This window comes from Stylophora pistillata, chromosome 13, assembly GCF_964205215.1.
Source record: "Stylophora pistillata chromosome 13, jaStyPist1.2, whole genome shotgun sequence".
Taxonomy (NCBI): Eukaryota; Metazoa; Cnidaria; class Anthozoa; order Scleractinia; family Pocilloporidae; genus Stylophora; species Stylophora pistillata.
The window spans coordinates 15881404-15886614 of NC_142531.1; the positions used below are offsets into that span (position 1 = coordinate 15881404).

The following is a 5211-nucleotide window of genomic DNA, read 5'->3' on the forward strand; positions in this document are numbered from 1 at the left end:
TAGACCCATGGGAAAGGGCGCTCTATAAATGTCTTATTATTACCATTATTATGGAAAAAGCTACGAATAGATTCGTTTTTATCCATATTCAGCTGATAAGTAAGCTCATTACTTGGTGATAAACTGCTAGAACAACTATTTTTTTTTTCAAATTTTGTCATTTAACAAAATACCAGGCGAGTTGTAAGAATAGTTTTATCAGTCCTTTTTGTTTTTTAAGAAACCCGCGACCTTTCAAACCCCCTTTCTTGATGGCGCGACCCCCGACACGTGATGATCAGTCAAACGTAAGCGCGCTTCCTGCTTTTTTCTTTTTTATATCAAGTGATCAGATCAAAGAACGAAAAAGCTAGATCAAAAACTACTTGGATAACAATTCACTTTTACAGCGTGACAGTCATACACAGAGTCCGTTTCCAAACAATGTTTGGCCAAGGTCATATTACAAGTTTCAACAAATATGATCAATTGATTTCTCCAGTTTTACCAATATACCACTTATTTCTTAATTTAGTCGATATTGTGAATTCTAACACATTTTTTAGCTCGGTACTGAAAGTAATCGACCCAACCTGTTTTTTTCAAGTTCATATATAACTTCCTGTTCGTAGTGACTTATAACTAATCCAGATTATCTAATCATTAGTTAACTTGTGTTACTAAAAGTGATGTTTCCCTAATTTGGATAAAGTATCAGGAAAGGATGGCAATGGAAAGCCCAACTGTAGAAGCCATGATAACTTCCGTGAACATAGCCTTACCTGTTGCTGTGTTCCTGCTAAATTCAGATCGAGTTCAGAAAACCATTGAGATGTGCAGTGAATGCTTGATTTTGTTAAATAACACCAACCAAAACAGTAAAGAGCAATTTATTTCACTACATTACAGCGCCATCTAAAAAGTTCTGTTCTGCGCTTATCGTCGTATCTCCGACAACATAAATGCGGAAATGAACGGCAGGAAACTTCTTGTCCTATGCAACCAGTCTGCTGACTTAGTAGAAGAAGGAGATATAAGCAAGGGTGTAGCAGAGATAGTTGAGAGTCAAACCAGGTTTATAGAAGCCAAAGAACTTTATGAAAAAACAGCAAATATAAAAAGACAAACTGGTGAAAAAATTGGAGAAGCAAGCGCCTGTGCAAGATTCGGATATTTCTTCTTAATACTTAGCGAAAACTTCAAAGCGAAAGAGTATATTGAGAGAGCCCTTGCCATAAGAACCAAAATTGGCGACAAAAGAGGACAGGGATCCTGTTACGGAAAGCTAGGAGCGTTGCTTCAGTCGCTTAGTGAATACGATAAAGCTAAAATGTATCTCGAAAAAGCGCTTCTAATCAGAAGTGAATTTGGGGACAGAGAAGGGGAGGCAGCCGACTACGGAAACCTAGGAACTTTATCTATGTCGCTCGGGCAATACGATAAGGCCATAGAATATCGAAAAAAAGCGCTTGCCATCAATACGGAAATTGGTGACAGAAAAGGAGAAGCAGCTGGCTATGGTAACCTAGGTTCTGTGTATCAGTCGCTCGGGAAATACGACAGGGCTAAAGAGTATCTCGAAAGAGCGCTTGTCATCAGAACGGAAATTGGTGACAGAAGAGGAATAGCAGCTGACTACGGAAACCTAGGTACTGTTGTTCACGTCGGTCGGGAAGTACGACAAGGCTAAAGAGTATCTCGAAAAAGCACTTCTCATCGGAACAGAAATTGGCAATAGAGAATTAGAGGCAGCCGTATACGAAAAGCTAGGTAACGTGTTTTAGTCGCTCGGACAATTCGACTCGGCAAAAGAGTATCACGAAAAAGCGCTTGTCATAAGAACTGAAATTGGCAACAGAAAAGGAAAGGCAGCCGACTACGGAAACCTTGGTGCTGTGTTTCAGTCGCTCGGGCAGTACGACAAGGCTAAAGAGTATCTCGAGAAAGCGCTTGTCATCAGAACGGAAATTGGTGACAGGAAAGGAGAGGCAACTGACTACGGAAACCTAGGTACTGTGTTTATATCGGTCGGGAAATACGACAAGGCTAAAGAGTATCTCGAAGAAGCACTTGTCATCAGAATGGAAATTGGCGACAGGAAAGGAGAGGCAGCCGACTTTGAGAACCTAGGTACTGTTTCAGTCCCTCGGGGAATACAACAAGGCTAAAGGGTATCTCGAGAAGGCGCTTGTCATCAATACGGAAATTGGCGACAGAAAAAGAGAGGCAGCTGGCTATGGAAAGCTAGGTTCTGTGTATCGGTCGCTCGGGAAAAACGACAAGGCTAAAGAGTATCTCGAGAAAGCGCTTGTCATCAGAACGGAAATTGGCGACAGAAAGGGAGAGGCAACTGACTACAGAAACCTAGGTATGGTGTTTATGTCGGTCGGGAAATACTGCAAAGCCAAAGAGTATCTCGAAAAAGTGCTTCTCATCAGAATTGAAATTGGCGACCGAGAAAGAAAGGCAGCCGACTGCAGAAACCTTGGTACTGTGTTTCACTCGCTAGGTCAATTCAACAAGGCTAAAGAGTATCTCGAGAAAGCACTCATCACCGAAACTGAAATTTGGAACAGAAGAGGAGAAGCATTATGTTATGGAAACCTAGGTGCTGTGTTTACGTCGCTCTGGAAATACGACAAGGCTAAAGAGTATCTTGAAAAAGCTCTTGTCATCAGAACAGAAATTGGCGACAGGAAAGGAGAGGCAACTGATGTCGGTCTGGAAATACGACAAGGCTAAAGAGTATCTCGAGAAAGCGCTTGTCATCAGAACGGAAATTGGCGACAGAAAAGGAGAGGCAACTGACAACGGAAACCTAGGTACTGTGTTTATGTCGGTCGGGAAACACCACAAGGCCAAAGAGTATCTCGAAAAAGCACTTGCCATCAGCACGAAATTTGGCTACAAGAAAGGTGAGGCAGCCGACTTTGAGAACCTAGGCACTATGTTTCGGTCCCTCGGGGAATACAACAAGGCTAAAGTGTATCTCGAGAAAGCACTTGTCATCAATACGGAAATTGGCGACAGAAAAGGAGAGACAGCTGGCTATGGAAACCTAAGTTCTCTGTATCGGTCGCTCGGGAAATACGACACGGCTAAAGAGTATCTCGAGAAAGCACTTGTCATCAGAATGAAAATTGGCGACAGAAAAGGAGAGGCAACTGACTACGAAAACCCAGGTTTTGTGTTTAGGACGGCCGGGAAATACGACAAGGCTAAAGAGTATCTCGAGAAAGCGCTTGCCATCAGATGGGAAATTGGCGACAGAAAAGGAAAGGCAACTGACCACGGAGTCCTAGGTACTGTGTTTGCGTTGGTCGGAGAATACTGCAAGGCTAATGAGTATTTGGAAAAAGCGCTCGTTATCAGAACTGAAATTGGTGATAAGGGAGGGGAAGCAGGACCCCTTGCAGACCTTGGATATGTTTCTATAATTCTCGGAGATTATGAAGCTTCGAAAGTCTGCTTGAAGAGAGCATTATTCATATCGAAAGATTTTGGAGACAGAAGGAAAGAGTTTGAGATTTTGAAACGTTACGCCATGTTGTATTTATGTCAACATAAAAGAAAAGACTCTCTTTCGTATCTTCATCTATGCATTGAAAAGTATGAAGAGTTGAGATATTTCTTGGGCGTCAATGATCAGTTCAAGACATCATTTCTTGAAGACTCAGGAAGAGCTCCCTACAAGCTGCTGTCATTTGCTTTTTGTCACCGGAAATGCTCGTGATGCTCTTTAGGTCGAGGAGTTAAGTCGAGCTAGAGGCCTATCAGACTTGATGGCAGAGAAGTACTCGGTTGAAACGCACATCTCTGCTAACCCACAATCTTGGTTTGGCATTGAAAACATTTTAAGAAAGGAAAATAACTGTAGTTGTCTTTACATTTCTTATTTTAAAAGATACGTGCATTTGTGGATCTTGAGAACAAGTGGAGCCATTCATTTTAAACGAATATCACCAGAGGTAAATCTCGATCAGGCTGGGTTGCCCAAAGATTTGCCTTTGAGTCAATTTTTGACTGATAATTTTCGAAGTCTTGGTATCTTGCCGATTGAAGATTGTGAAGATCGGTCTTTAAATGTGGTTGAGAGAAAACCTCCTCCCCACGAGAAAAAGAGCTCCCCAAGGGTTCGACTTGTGGAGGAGGACGAGGAAGTCAATTCAAGCCTATCGTTGTGTTTCAAACTCTTTATTGCCCCAGTTTGTGATTTGCTCGAGGAGCCGGAAGTCATTATTGTTCCTGACCGCACTTTGTACAAAGTTCCCTTTGCTGCTCTGAGTGAAAAGGAGGGAGCCAAATACCTCTCGGAAACTCGTAGGATCCGTGTAATTCCTACTTTGACGACACTCAAGATCATTCAGGACAGTCCAGAGAACTATCACAGCAACACTGGTGCCTTGATAATACGCAATCCCAAGGTTGATTGGCTGCTGCCATTGCCAGTTGCTAGAAAGGAAGCGGAGATGGTCGGACAAGTGGTGGGCGTTCTGCCTTTGGTAGAGGAGGAAGCAACGAAGCAGGCGGTACTTGAAAGGATAAGTTCAGTGAGCCTGATACATTTTGCTGCCCATGGTAACGCCGAAAGAGGAGAAATTGCTCTCGCTCCCATTCCTACTTCCAACAGTCCAAACACTATCCCGCCAAAGGAGGCTTATACGTTAACCACGGCTGATGTGTCCCGAGTGAAAGTCAGAGCCAAACTGGTAGTACTTAGCTGCTGTCACAGTAGAAGTGGACAGATTACAACCGAGGGAGTTATAGGAATTGCCCGTGCATTCTTAGGATCTGGTGCTCGCTCGGTGTTAGTTGCACTTTGGGCCATTCCAGACTCAGCAACAGAGCAGCTGATGAAACAATTCTACGAACGTCTTGCTGAAGGAGTTACTGCCAGTGAGTCTCTTCATCAGGCCATGAAGTGGATGAGAAATAACGGCTTTACATAAGTGTCTGAGTGGGCTTCGTTTGCGCTGATCAAAGATGATGTGGGGCTCGATTTTGGCAAGCAGAGGTAAGATTCAGTCATAGTAGGTATTTGTTAAACTACTTTTGAAGGTGGCTATGGCTTTCCAGTTGCTCAGTTGCTGATGATTTGAGGCGGCCATCTGCGACCTTGAATATAAACACTAGCTTGATATTTACTTGGTTTTGAAGAGTAATAACTGACGCCCTCTGTTTGGTGTAAAATGTATTTCGAAAGTGCCTCTCGACCAATCAGATATACTCGTA

The 5211-nt window shown here is 43.0% G+C and overlaps 1 pseudogene; it reads left to right on the forward strand.

The window, feature by feature from the left end:
- Positions 1-729: 729 nt before the first annotated feature.
- On the forward strand, positions 730-4997 carry LOC148717839 (uncharacterized; annotated as a pseudogene).
- The last annotated feature ends 214 nt before the right edge of the window (positions 4998-5211 follow it).